Source organism: Rhagoletis pomonella, unplaced genomic scaffold (genome assembly GCF_013731165.1).
Source record: "Rhagoletis pomonella isolate Grant_MI unplaced genomic scaffold, Rhpom_1.0 Rhpom_scaffold_00011, whole genome shotgun sequence".
Classification (NCBI taxonomy): domain Eukaryota; kingdom Metazoa; phylum Arthropoda; class Insecta; order Diptera; family Tephritidae; genus Rhagoletis; species Rhagoletis pomonella.
Genome location: NW_023458565.1, coordinates 19,042,059 through 19,057,977, shown reverse-complemented (window position 1 = coordinate 19,057,977; position 15,919 = coordinate 19,042,059). Strand labels below are relative to the sequence as shown.

The 15,919-nt window shown below is 33.5% G+C and overlaps 1 long non-coding RNA gene across 1 annotated transcript; it reads right to left on the bottom strand.

Moving 5' to 3' along the window:
• Positions 1-1,452: 1,452 nt before the first annotated feature.
• On the bottom strand, positions 1,453-4,143 carry LOC118747042. Its single transcript, XR_004993915.1, has 2 exons — positions 4,058-4,143; positions 1,453-1,763 (listed from the first exon to the last, which is right to left on the bottom strand). It is a non-coding gene; the product is annotated as an uncharacterized LOC118747042 (long non-coding RNA).
• Between the last annotated feature and the right edge of the window lie 11,776 nt (positions 4,144-15,919).

Below are 15,919 nucleotides of genomic sequence, written 5' to 3'. Positions count from 1 at the left end.
TCCACTTATTTTGTCTTTCTATTTCATGATATTTATTTTTATTGATTTATTGTATTTTGCCGCCTACGTGATTGTGTCTATGTCCGGTTATGTTTCTCGAAAACTATCCGTTCATCACTTACCTGAGGTATTTACATATACATACATATGTTGTTAATACTCTGTGCAATAAGTTCCAAAATAGGTAAACGAGATGCGCTGGAATTTCACTGATTTAAGTACTGAGATTAGGTTTGGTGTTTTACTTCAAAGATATATTGATAACTCGTAAAAGTTTAAAACCTATGCAGTTATGGAGCAGATTTTAAGGTACATATAATCTATAATCCAATCTATTTTGCTTGGTTAATACTTTCACTAGTATCCCTGGTGATGCATGATTCAAATAGTTTTCAGATATCAGTTTCGATCTTCTTTAGATCTGAATGATTTGACACCCTAACATTCTAAGATATCAAGCAGGCGAATGCGGTTGATACTAGCCTTGTTGCAATTCCATTCATTCCTAGCACCACGGCTCTTCAATCTCAATATCACATCCAACTTTGGTCCAACGGTGTATGCTCTTTGAGACTTGATTAAGATGCTTGCCTAGGCCGAATCCCATTTTGGAATGACTAAATATCCATTAGTTCCGAAGCATTGCACGTTATGGAGAAATACCACTTCTCTTCTATAACATTTCTGTGTGGGCTATCGAAAAAAGTTGGTCTATGGTAATTACTCTCCTTGGTGTTGAAGGGCTGGTATAACGCAAAAACCTATTGGCCACGATGTCTTCTCGCAGCCAAGTGGTCTCTTAAGTTGACACGGTTTTCTCGGTAAGGTACCGACTTGGTGGCTGTACGTAAGCACGCGATCCTAAGCAGACTAAAGGGTACAGAATTGAGTTCCAGCTGTACCTTTCGAACCAGCAGTGATTATTCAGCTGGGCAACGAATAGTTATCCATCAGTGGATGGAGGGTGATACGAGTTGGCGAAGACAAGGCGAGCAGCCGTATGTGGGATTCGTCCATTGACGGTGTTGACGTCCCATAACTTTCGGATTGTTTTGGAGTTGATGAAGCCGCACTTTGATCACAGTAAATTACAGATCGATGGTTGTAGGGAGATATTAAAAGACACTGTAGTCGTCAGGCAGGGAATATGACCGTCCGATCCACGTGTCTTCGTATAGAGGCCGGCTTCAGCTAGTTTTCGATCTTTTAGCCGTCGCAAGACGGAAAGTGATTTTGCCCCCACTGTGCGTCGATAGGTTAACGTTCCATTCCCCAGTTGGAAATTACTTTCGTATGAATATATTTCTACAGAGGATTTAACCAGATCAGAGCTCCACCACTATCCGAACTATATATACAGAAATCTTTCTCAAAACCTTCAAAACTCACTTCTAAGGTGGTGCACAGTGGCTCAGTTTCGTCGCTCACATTAGCTAAATACAAATACAAGTCTTTATTAATTTTTTTATTATTTACATTTTAAATAAAAGCAAGAAAATTCTCATTTAAAGCAACCGCGTTCATAACGAGTTTCTGCACATTCTTTCTTTCTTTCTATGATGCGTGGTCAATTTTTCTTAACTCAAAACCGACACTTTTTGAACAGACTATGCATACAAATGTTGTATGGCTGTGTGCTCTTCTGCCATCAATTTATGTACATACTTATTTGCCCTCGCTTCGGCAGGTATCCATCAACTTTTCAATAGCTACATAGCAGGAACTCCTCACTTGCAATGATTCGTTCGACACCATGGAGGGTTCTGGAACAAAGTAAATAAAATAGAACAAGAAAGTAGTAAGTAAATAAGTAAGTAGACATCTATGAAGCAAAAAATTAAGGAAATTGTGGGGGTTCACGGCATTCAAAGGTATCAACGTGAATCTATAAACGCGCTTGCTTGTCAACAACCTAACAGGTATGAGTATAGATAGAGTAGCTTCACAATTCAACCATAGATTTATCGCCACATTTTTGTCGGTCTATTTAACTGGACACATTTTTATATAGATGTATATGGGCCATTCCATACCAAAATGGGCGGGGTTCACACTTCATGTGCTTGATTTGTTTACAATTTTTAGGGTTGGTAGGCAAACATAAATAATAAAGAAATATCAAATTTGAGTTTGATAAATACATTCTCAAAAACTTTACAGCACAAAAACAAAAACAAATCGATTTAATAGTTTCCCAAATATCTCGAGAACGGGGCGAGGTACAAATTTGAAAAAAATAATCACAGACACACACATCAAAATTCTCTATGAAAAGGACTATTTAAAAAATTTTTTTTTTCTTGAAAAATTTTTCACACAAATTTTTTGATAAAAAATTAATTTTTGAAAATATGCCATCTCTAAAAAAATAGAAAAACAATGGTAGCTCTGAGTATTGCGCAGTATTTAAGTATAATAATTTGAGTTATGAATTTTTTTTTACACCGAAGATGAGTAAAATGAGCACATTACAAATTTAAAAATTTTTAATTTTTTTTTTTAGATTTGCTTTGAAAACGGTTTTGCGCATTTTCTTCCATAAGAAAAAATGCAAAAAGATGCCAGCATAAAAAATATTAAAAACCAACGCAATTTTGCAGTACCTTAATACTTGCACTTTCTTAAACTAAAATTTAATGGGGGCTACAAAACTGCAAACTTAAAAAATTAAAAAAAAAATAATTAAAAAAATTTGTAAATTTGTAATATACTCATTTTGCTCAACTTCGGAGTAAAAAAATTCATAACTCAAATTATTGTAGAGTGCGCTTTATAATACTACATTTAAATTATATTGCGCAATACTCAGAGCTACCATTGTGATGTTTTTAAATATATTTTTTTGATGGCATATTTTCAAAAACTTACTTTTTTTTGTAAAAAAATTTTTATGTGAAAGATTTTTCAAGAAAATAAATTTAAAAAATAGTTATTTTCATAGAGAATTTCGACGTGTGTATGTATGATTTTTTTCAAATTTTTTCCTCGCCCCTCAAATACATGAACTGTGAACGCCGTCCGTTTTGGTATGGAACGCCACTATACATATCTGGGTATGTGTGTGTATAAACGCACTATGCGCGCCAGGCCGTTCGATATCTTTAAGTTAAACTTTTGTTTTAGTCACAGCACGCATAAATACATACAGTCATGTGAAAAATAGTACAAGGGACACCTCATTTTGACCAGCTTTGGCTGTTTTTCTTTTGTTTGTTTATTATTTATTATTATTTTTTGTTTATAAAAATACAGCTCATTATCTAACAAAAACCATATAAGTCCAAATTTCAAACGTTGTAGAAAAATTAGAAAGACTTTCACAAACAACTTTTTATTGAGAATTTTTGGAATTTTTGCAGCTCATGATCTATCAAAAATCATATAAGTCCAAATTTCAAAAGTTGTAGGAAAATTAGAAAAATTAAAAAAAAAATACAACAACAGCAAACTTTTTATTAGGAACTTTTACAGAAACTATCAGTATGCAATTTTATAGCCCATTCAATTCAAGTTTAAGAAAGTGCAAGTTTCAAATGGCTAAGAACTTTTATTGCTGACGGTATGGAAGAATATAACAACACGATCCGCAAAAAAAAAAATATCAAAAATCAAGGCGAATTCTTATCCTCTTGAAACTGGCCCCAATTCCTGGCCAAAATTCCTAATGAAAATTTTTGTTGCTTTGAATTTTGTTGATTTTTTTCAAATTTTGAAATTTGCACTTATACGGTTTTCATTAGATAATGAGCGGCATTTTTATAAAAAAAAAATAATAATAAATATTAAACAAACAAACAAAAAATAGCCAAGACTGGTCAAAATGCCGTGTTCCACTTATTTTTCACAACACTGTATGTATGAATGTAGTAGGTACATATCTTCTGATGTAGGTTTGTATGAATTGAAGGCTTTCTTTTCATTCGTAGGAGTCGTTGATCTCCAAGTTCTTGATCGTTTCTTTTTAATGTTTTTCTTTTTTGTAACCGTTATACTTCTTGTCAACAATTTATTTGATTTAATTTTTTTTTCATTTTGGAGCGCTTTTAATTTTACTTACATATATATATTCACATTCTTATGCACATATTTTCCCATCATTTAACTAAGCACTGAGGCAACTCAAAGTGGACTGGTTAATCGTCAAAGGGCCAAACCAATGATGCATTGAATCACATGCAAGTCTGTTGACCAGTTATGTACACTTGTGACCATGCAAATATTACCACGACTTAAAAAAAAAATTGTATACATTTTTTCTTGTAAATATAGTTCACATTGTAATATATACTTGTAAATGAATGTTTCAAACTTTGTACACCATTTGGAAAAATTCAACAAACTTTCATCAAAATTTCAAACTTTTCAATAAAAGTTTTTAAGAAAATTTTGGGTATGCTCTTTAATAAATTGCTCGTTTAAATTTAGTGTAATAATGCGCAATTTTGAAGTGATCCGAAATTCTCAGTGATTCTTGACGCATAAAAAAATGCCCAACATCGTATGAAAAAAACAAAAATCAACAAGAAATTTGAGCTAGTACAAACTTACACTTTATTGTACTAAAATTATATGAGCTATTAAGTAAACTTCATATCTGAAATTTTTCTAAAAATGTTGATTACAAATTTTCAAATTTTGATGAAAATTGTATGAATTTTTCGAAATTTTGTAAAAATTTTTATACATATATTTGCATAGTTTTTGTTACAGTGTAAACTCTTTTTACCAAAAAAAAAAATTTCATTACATAATTTACATAATTCTATCTAATTTTGTTTTTAAAAGTGGTGGTAAGGTTTTACATGGCCACAAGTGTATATACATACATACATACATATGTACGAAGTTACTGATATGATTCAACATATTTTCACTTTAATAGTTACAGTATCGGTCATATCTATAGCACGCCATTTCAAAGTGATATTGTGTGGCACTTATGCTTATTTATTTATTTTTAAGAATTTTCAATTAAAATTTAGTTCATTCTCAGACAAACCCCATATATACCCAAGTTTATCAATTTGTAGAAAACTTCAAAAAAGTGCAACAAAATTTCACCTAAATTTCAAACTTTTTTCTCGGAAGTGTTAGAATTTTTTTGAGTACACAGTTTTTTAGCCCCTGCAATTTTAGTCCGATAATGTGCAAATTTCAAGTGGCTACCAATTACCGTTAATTTTTTAGAATTTTTTTTGTCGCATTGTCTTCTATATAATGAATAAACTCAATTTATTTGTATATGGAAGAAAACCGCAACACCTTTGGCGAAAAAAATTCTAAAAAATCAACGGTTACCTTTAGCCACTTGAAACTTGCACATTATCAGACTAAAATTGATTGGGCTATAAACTGTGTATTCAGAAAAATTCTAACACTTCCGAGAAAAAAGTTTGAAATTTATATGAAAATTTGTTGCACTTTTTTGTAGTATTCTACAAATTGTTAAACTTGGGTTTATATGGGTTTTGTTAGAGAAAGAACTATATTTTAATTGAAAATTCTTAAAAATAAATAAATAAACATAAGTGGCACACAATATCACTTTGAAATGGCGTGCTATAGATATGACCGATACTGTATGTAGTGTTGCATATGCACCTCCATACATACAAACATTGTTTGTTTATATCCATAATTTTATGTACGAAAGAATGTTATATTATCGATCAGGAGTACGTAGGTTTGTTTAGTCTGCCGTCACAGTGTTTGGCCGTGTCATGTCTATCCATCCGTTCTTGTCTCAATGCTGTGCTGAATTTTTTAATTCCTTTTATTTTATTTTGTTTTGTGTGAGAAAGTTTTGATTTTTCGGTATGGATGTACATTAGAGTGGTCCAAACAATTTTTTTTCGAAATAGGGTTTGGGCACCTTTAAAATTTTTTCTCTTGCCGACAGAGGGGTTGGTACCAAAATTTACGTTTATAAGTAAAAATTCAGGCGATGCTCATAATGCTCGTATTTTACTCTAGAAGTTTTGTGTAAATATATTAATCAAACAATTTGTTAAGCAAACTAAGAATATTTCAAATTTAAATTATCTAAAAAAATATCACAAGCCTCAATTTTTCTAAAAATCGCCAATGTTTGCGCCAGTTTCACAGCGATCCAGTAACGCATTTCAAGGTCATTGAGCGCCCTATATTGGTTACAGTAGTAAATTTAAAGTTGATATAGATATTATAAATTTATTTTATATTTTATTTTATATTTAAGGGGGTGCTCAGTTTCCAAGGATGAAATTTTTTTCCCCCATAGAAAAATTGGACCACTCTAATGTACATATGTATGTACCTACATATGTATGTTTGATTGTGGGCTCTTTTTTGATTCAGATTCTTGTGATGAAATGCATTCAAATGAAGAGCCTCTTTCTCACCTCTTCCCTTTTATATGCTTAAAAATATATGTATATGTACACATCTATGTATGTACATATATGTATACAAAGTTATATACCATACACAAACATATGTATATAGATGCATGAATTGACTCCCGCAATGTTAAATGTAGATGTATAAACATATGTACATATGTATGTTGCGAGTATGTAATTTGTATTTTATTTTTAATCTTTTTATTTTATCTTCTTTGTTGGACACTTTTATTTGTCATTGTCTGGACCTCAATTTGATTTAATTTTCGTTTATTTTCACCCAATGTAAATAGTAGACTAAATGGTATCAACGACACGGATGAAAGTTACGAGGGCTGTTTGATAAATCAATGCCCATTTAAATCAAAGATATTTTGTGCGAAAAATAGTGGTTTCGAATGTTTTCACAACGCTAGTCTTTTCATCTTCCATTTGGCCTATATTAAATTGAACGCATGGGCTCTTAGCAAGCAGTGCCCATTAAGAGTCCTACCAGTATAGTCTTCTTGTTGGTAACAAAAAATCAGTAAGTTTTCTATCATGCAGCCCTGTCGCTTTCCGCTTCCTGGAGGCCAATTCTGGTTCTATGAAACTGTGAAGTGAAAATTAAAAATTCTAATTTTGGCCCAATTGGGGCCCAATTAGGAAGAAGGTCGAAATAACACGCGATTGGCCCAATCTACCGAAGATTTCCCCAACAAAGTGCTCAAAATTTGCTCAAGGAGAACATGCATACGCAATGAAAACATTTTTATCGAGCAAATCACACATACACACATCAAAATTCCCTATGAAAAAAATATTTAAAAAATTTTTTTTCCTCACATTTTTTTGAGCTTTAGGCCGTTTTTAACGAAAAACTTTTTGTGGAAAAGCAACAATAATTTGAAAAAATGGTAGAAGTGATAGCTATTTCGGAAATCACCACATTTCCTCATCAGACGTCTTTCAGTAGGATTCGAACTGACGATCCAACTGACTCCGCCAGTTGCCTACGCACTGTGCTAAGTTCGCCATGTAAATTATCGTATCCTAGAATGGTAGCTCTGAGTATTGCGCAATATTTAAGAATAGTATTTCGGGGTGCACTCTATAATAATTTGAGTTATGATTTTTTTTTTTTTAACCGAAGTTAAGCAAAATGAAATTTAAAAATTTTTTTAATTTTGTTTAGAACTTTTTTGAGTATGCAATTTAGTAGCCCATTAAATTTTAGTATAATAAAGTGCAAGTTTTAAGGTACTGCAAAATTGCGTTGATTTTTAATATTGTTTATGCTGACGGCTTCTTGCACTTTTTCCCTGTGGCGGAAAATGCGTAAAATCGTTTTGAAAGAAAATTAAAAAGAAAATAACGTCAGTTTTGCAATCGCTTAAAGCGTGCACCTTATTTTACTAAAATAGGCAAAAACTCCTGTGAAGAGGACTAACGCGAGCATATTTTTCTCACGCCCAAATATTAAATGTAAATTTACAAGCCTATATTTGATGAATTCTGATTGTCTGCCGATTACTAAATTTGTTGTAAGAGTAAATAATTTCGAGGTTAAGTGTTCTTAATATACTAGCATCGTAAAATGCTTTTATGATCACCGCTGCTGGCAAAATAATATCTACATAAAAAAAAGTAGTGAATGTGACCGCAAAGAATTTTATCTGTGGTCTGCAACATCAGCAAAAGCTACTTGCATATTTATGTATGTACTTAGTAACCCCACAGCAAAGCTGTCATTAGTGTATTTTCGCCGTTAAGTAACCCAAAAAAGGAAGCAGATTAAGGTGATAAAAATCGATCAGCTGCCTTTTTAAAGGACTGCAGCTCTTCCTGTTCGCAAATTTTCATTGCAATATTTTGTAAGAGCGCGTCACCAATGAGTTTCGCTTTAGACACAAATTCAGTTTCTTCCTTTTCATTATGACTGCCTTAAGTCACTTTTATGCTTTTTGAATTTTATCAATTTAATTCAATAATATTGCATATTTTTGTTTTTGTTGCATGCGCCGTTCAAGGGTTTGTACCTAAGAAATAAGTTGGATGTTGAAGACAACTTTCAACATGCGTACTTGCAACACACTACACTACATAGTAGCTGTTGGTTTTTTTCCTGCAGGAAGCATGACAGATGTTATATGATAATGCCACGCACAAAAAAAAAAAACAAGAAACAAAAAAAAACACAAAAAAATATCAAGGTGTACATAAAGTCCATTCATATGCACGCGTATATTAAAGCTGTAGGCAATTACACTACCTTGATCGTTAAGCATATGCAAAAGGATCAATTCGGCCACACTACTTACGGTGATATCCTCTGAAGGTTATACATACATACATATGTATGTAGCAGTGGCATTTTGCGCTTGAACCTTTTGTTCTTTCCTTTCTTCGTGATCGTTCTTTCAATGCTTATTTATATAAAAATTAAACATGTTTATATATTTCTGAATACCGTCTGCTATTGATATGCATCTGACTACCCTTTGCGGTTTTTGATCGCGTCTCCTATGTTTCTCCTTTGTGCCAGGTATTATCGGCTTTGTTAAAGGATAATCGGCATATAAATGCCTCAAATTGTGCAGAAATTAACAGGAAATAAAACTGTTTGACATTTTCTTTTGTGTACGCAAATGAGCTTACTTAAATATGCTAATATTGAATTGTTTTCACTGTTTAGCTGATGTCTAATAATAATCTTATAAAAGGTAAAAATTTTATGCTTTATCCTTGATTCAACCACTTCGAATTTTAGTTTATGATGTTGCAAGTTTAGCAACTTTTTAATATTAGGGCTGTTCAGGATCTTTGTGGAAATGGTCTTTGATTTTCAATTGGAATTGCTTTTGCAAATTTTATGCTTGCTGCCATGGCAACCATGAATATGTGGTCCTAGTAAGTGATTCACTTCCGGGGCCTTGGAGGGTAGTCAGAGTTACCTTTAATCCTAAGGCGGGTTAGGTGACTCATGCATAGCCCGGCGATTTGAATAACATCTTGCCTGAGGCTATTGTAAACTCTCTTAATATGTCAGGGGTCGGAGCCGACCTTGTAAGTTGTATTTTTCGCATGCGTTGCCACAGAACTATTGCGACAGGGTGCTACAGCGCTTCAATCTGGCGATGTGTGAGTAGTTTCATCCCACAAGGGAGGGTTCTTTCGCCATTGCTTTGGGTTACCGTCGTCAACGACCTATTGGTAGCTCTGGAGCAACGTGGCTGCCGGGTGGTTGCCTATGCTGACGATGTAGCACTGCTAACAAGTGTAAAGTTTGGGGGTTTGGTGGGATTTTAGTTCGCCTCGGGCTACGGGCACGTCACTATTCTAAAAGGCTTCGAGTTCCTACCGACTCTAACAGACTACACGCCGAGCTTGGGTCCGAAGGGATCTTTTACCATCCATAACCCAGCAAGGGAGAACTGGTAAGCATGCAGTATCGGAATCGTGGTCCTGTAAATTTATTTGCGGATGGATCGAAGCTCAATGGGAAGCAGAGGCTGCAATACAAGAGGCTTCGGATTGGTTGCTTATAAGCGTAACACCTTTTAAGAAGTTGAATATATATTCCGAAAGCTAAGCAGCCTTCAAGGCTCTTCGCTCTCTGATGTTTCGCTCCAGAACGGTGGAGAATTGCTTGACCTTCCTATCGACCGGATCGGATTACTATACTATTAAGCGCATTTGCATGGCTGCTCCTGAGAAGAGTTAGTCTGGGTGCTCCACTGACCTCGTGTGGTCTACTCCTGAACGGATGGGCGCTTGGTCAGCTCAGCGGGCGCTGGGCGAACATCTTGAAATATGCGAAACTAGACATACATACGTCTTTGAACTTCCACCATGACATTGTCCGGCTACATGTCGCGCAAGTAGTCAAAACTTATCTCCATGGTACCGGATGGGAAGTCCTAACCCACCCGCCATTGTTGTGGTCGATGCAGAACACCATTATGGGATTCCGCTCCACTTCAATGGAAGCTATCAAAAATTGGCTTGGTACTCACTATATCTCAAAAAACGAAAACTTGGCTATTATCAAAAAAAAACTGTTCTACTTTTTAATCGACTTCAAAAAAGGAGTAATGATGTCAGAATATTTTTTTAATGGATGTTACCGCATGACTTTGGACCACATTAACCGATTCGATTTAACAGAAATTTCACATTTGAAATGTTGGTCAAATGCCACAGGTTACAGGTCACAGGTAACAAGAACTCGGATTAAAAATTTAATTAGGTTCTGTCTAATCTATATCTATAATCTATATCTATATATATAATACGCGAAGGGATTTTTTGTTCAGGATAAAAGATCTGCACCGTTCGCTCGATCCTAAAAAATGGGATGTCAAATTAAAGCGTTTGGCCTGTAGATGTGCCAACTGGTTTTAGTTTTGCGAAAAGAGCTGCCATCTGTTAAATAATTCACTCAAGTTATTTTATAATAATTGCCCTCAAATCCGCACCATTCGTTCGATTTTCCAAAGTGAAGTGTCAAATTAAAACGCTTTAACTTCAGATATGCAATCAGGTTTTGCTTTTTGGAAAAGAGTTGCCACATTTAAAAAAATTACATTAAAATTATTTAAAAAAATAAATCAATCATTACAAAATGGGTATCAATCGAAATGGGTTTGAAAAGCTTCGTTTCTTAACTTAACTATAAGAGGGTTGCCACCTGTTTAAAAAATCATATTAGGTAAGAGAAATATGTATGGGTATATGGGTGCCAAACGAAAGGGGTTTCAGAAAGTAATAGTTTAAAAATATTTTGAAGAGGGTTGCCACCTGCTTGAAATATGGCATTTGGTTTACTTATACACAAGTTATACGAAATATCAAAATATGGCTGTCAAACGAAGGAGTGTTAAGAAATCTTTACTTTGAATGCTAAGAATATTTTTGAGGTGTTAGAAGAGAGTTGCCACCTGTTTAGAGAGTTAAATTCAAATTATTTTATAAGTTAAATGAATTATTAAAATATAGGTATCAATCGAAGGGGGTTTGAGAAATTTTTATTTCTGAACTGTATTTAGCGGGGTTGCCACATGATTGAAAATTAAAATTCCACTTAATTCGTCAGATAAGTAAAATATGTATTTCCGGCGAAGGAGAGTCAACAATAAAAATAATTTTGAAGAGGGCTGCCACCTGTTTGAAAGGTCTAACTCAATTAACTAATTCAAAAAGTATATGAAATATAAAAGTACCGTAGTCAAACGAAGGAATTTTAAGAAATCTTTAGTTTGAGCATTTCGAATGTATGAAGAGTGTTGCCACGTGTTTAAAAAGTTACAATCAAATTATTCAGTAAGTTGGATGAATTATAAAAAGATGGGTGTGAATCGAAGTGGGGTTGAACAGGATTTATTCCTGACCTTTATTTAGGAGGGTTGCCATTTGTTCGAACAGTCAAGTTTGAATTAGTTTACCATTTTATTGAAATACATACATGTGTATCACAATGTCAGACGAAAGAGATTTAAGAAGATTTTAGTTTGAGAATACTTTTGAAATAGAATTTCAAAAATGAGAGGTCAAATTAGAGACCTTAGTCTGTGGATGTATCATAAAGTTTTATTTGTTTAATTAAGAACATTTTGCATTGGCATATGGTGATTTGAAATTCGATGAAAATAAAAATATGCACTATGCGAGACTGCTCTTCACTCAAAACGGCTGCACGGTTTTGATGAAATGTGGCACTCGGATCTCTTATAACTCTGACTAATATTTGGAATATTTTTTAAGTTTTTGAAATTCGATTTTGGCGTTTTAGCACCATGCGGGTTGACTACATAGTTACATATATTACGCAAACAGTATGCAAATCTGTAATTTTATTGAGCGTAAATTGCTGAGAGGTAACTTTCGATGGCAAAAAGTGGAAAGAGCTTTCTGTATCAAAACAAAAAAAAAAAACTCAATGGCAATTAAATTCAAATGAATAGAAAACTGCTGCAAACCTCTTTCAAAGATTTATTTTTTCAGTTTTTTAACGTATATAAAATTCTTAAGTGTCCCCATTTTATATTAGACTAATATGTATGCCTGTATGTATGTGTGCATACAAAAGCGTATATGTATGTATGTGTGTACATTGCAGTCAATACATGCCAATGGCCCGAAGATAGCATTGACCTGAAATATGCAACAAAGTGCATGGCAACAAAACTGTATGCCTGACTGCAGCTCGATTCACTTGACCGCTGTAAGCATTGAGTTATTATAAAAGCGATTCTATTTAGTAATAAAAAATCAGAAAAAGAAAGATTTTAATGCCAACAAGAAGTGAATAATAATACAGAAAAGAAGTCAATATGCATAAGTAGAAAGAAAAAATTAAACAAAGAAAGAAAAAGAAAGCAAACTAAAAAAAAAAATATTGAAAAAAATATGAGAAAACCATGGCATGTGGCAAGCGACTAGCCAGCAAATGCATTGGAGAAATTATATGTATGTATGTACGAATGCATGTATGTAAATATGTTTTGTAGCTATGCATTTTTATATGTATGTGTTCATAAATATTTCCACTGCAAGCTCTTAATCATGCGCATCAACGCCAACAGCAGCAGTCAAATCGCATCAACGGCAAAGAGCACCAACCATCCAACAGTTTCAACATCAACAACAACGCCGCCGACGATCGACGACCAACAAACAACCAGCCAGCAACACTACTCACATCAACGCTGGTGCCACTGCAAGCCAGCAACAACAACACAGTTTTTAAAAGTTGCTGATGCAGCGCTTAAATGGGTCGCTGGAAGTATTTATGTATGTATGTGTTTGTACTACACTCGACATTTGCATATGTGGAGCGCAGCAAGTGCAGCAGATGTCGCAGCAACCGCCAGCAGCAACATGAGTAGACAAAATTCAAATGCAAGCAACAAACACTTTTTCATACATACATACATACATACATACAAACATACATATGTACATTAGTTCGCATTTCATTTCCATCGTTCAACGGACGCTGTAGGGGCATTGAATGAGTGGTGAAATGTATCTGCCGCTGATTTTCAACTGCTTAGCTGTGTGAATGAGCATCACTTTAGAGTGTGGTGTGGTGTGCTTCTGCATTTGCAACTGCAACAGCTACTTTAGCCAATTTAGCTTTGTTGGCAATGTTGCTGTGATTTTTGAAGTCCAACTGTGCGACTGTTGCCAGTGTCGAGCTGTTGTTGGCTTGGCTGCTACTGCTGCCTCATTCAATTTATTCATTTATTTTTTTCTTTCATATTTGTTTTCTTTTTTTTTTAAGCTTGTTGCAAGTTGACCGAAGCGTTAACGGTTTAACGCATTTTTTCGTGCACACACAAGCGTTCAAACGCGTTTATGTAAATGCTTTCATATGCATACATACATACATATGCGTATGATGTGCCGATGTGGTCATGTAATTTATGTATGTATGTATGTATGCGTGCATACATTTATTAAAAACTCTTGGGGCATTTGAACTCATAACTGCAGTTGTTTTATTTATTTATTGTTCACTTAAAGAAAGTTGGTTGGCTACAAAAAGGTTATGGAAAATTGTGGGCGTCCAAAATGGTGTTACATATTAATTAAAGAACAAGTTGGGAGATCTCTCTGCAAAGCTTTGTTATATTATATGTTGGTGCAGCGCTGCTTAAATAACTTGCCTAACAAATTTCTATGCATTTGATAAAAAGTAATGCTTATACATATATGTATTGCCGAGAGCATTTAAGAATTTCGTTTTTTGACATACGAATTTCGTTTTTTGCATTCGTATTCGTTGTTTGTAATTATATTCATATTTATTAGAATGTCCATATTCATAGTTTCCATACCAGAGTTTAGATTAAACAAAGAAGGAAATAAATTGTATCCAGTGTTGCCGTTTTAGCCTTTTGATGGTTAGATTTATCTACCACATACTTTTTTTGGCCACATAAATTTAAATTGCCCCTAGCTTTTTTAGCTCTTTGGAGAATGTATTCATACGTGGCATGAAAAAATTGTATGTGATCTCATTTTTTCATTTATGTAAAAGATGAATTTTTAGACTAAGAAAGACTGATATATATACATATATATATATATGAATTGAATGTTTCTTACGTTTTTATAAACATATGCTTAATTTGTTAAATGGCCCATCAAGTTGATTGTACCAGCTGCTGGTGCGACTTCAAAACCTATTTGAAAATTTTATGATGTACCAGCATGCTGAAATTAGCTAATTTTTCTAAGTAAAAAGTATTTTTGCGGAAATTTCTTGCACTTTATGAGTCAAAGCCGTGTTTGTGGGAGATTAAGTTCACGATATTGCAGTTGTGAATTAAAAAAAAAAAACAATGTTTAACAAAATGGTAGAAAAATTATGAAATTTCGGCTCTAATCATTTCGATCTTTCCTCGACCTGATTTGTAAAGAAATAAATATTGCACCAGCATGCTGGTAAGTTTATGCTTCGAGCCTGATGGTACAATGGAGCCAGCAAAGTGGTGTCGTATATTTCCCCTTTTATACAAAAAGGTTTTTGGTTGGATAAAATATTAGCTTTTTTCCAGAGTTCACTGTTTTTCTATACCATTACTTATTGGAAATGTTTGCGTGTATACTTATGTATGCGTGTATGTAAGTAAAAAATTTTAGCTACCATTTTTAACCACAATGACTTTTTTTAGTTCCTGTTACCCCTTTTTTTAAAGGAATTGGGCTACCACTAAAAATTATTCGCGACAACACTGTTATATCATCGAAAATAATAAACTTCATTTAGAACAATTACCTCAACTAAATTGGCCATTTCAATGTAAAACAAAAACAACTTACATTTCGTAGGTAGTCTTCGTAATATGTATGTGTATATACATTAGTGTGCGCCTTATATGTATGGATACAATTTTTTTGAAAGCTAGAAAGCAAGACTCCCCCTAGATAGATTCGTTTGGATATTAAAATGTGCTTTGAGAAAAATGTTCAATATCGGATAATTGGAAGACGTGCCCCAAAACGCTAAAGTTACATACATACATTAAATCATTAAAATTACATCAAGTTGGAAAAAGCCTATAATTCAGTAAAAGGAGCTATTTGCTTCATTACCCTCAATGAAATTTGGGAAAGCTTGAAACTGTTTGCTGAAAAGACGAAAGATATTCCATTTTGCATGTTTAAAAACTTTATGTAAATTTTAAAAAGTTCAAAATTGTTTTCGCAAATAAGCTCTATTAAACATGCTTCATTTGAAATTAATATTGTAATATTTCATTTAAGTAACTCATAAAATTTAATTAGGCTTTCAAACAAGTGGCAATCCACTTTTAGAATATTTTCGAAATAAAACTTTCTTAAAAATCTTTTGTAAGAATTGAATTTATTTTGCAGTGTTTCATTCAAATTATTGATTTAATTTAAATTTGCTTTTAAACCGGTGGCCACCCTCTTTAAAAATATTTTCGAAACAAAGCCTTCTTATTCTATTTTCGATTAACATCCATATTGTAATCTTTATTTAACTTGTGGAAAATTTTGTTTGACTTTTGAACAGATGACAGCTTCTT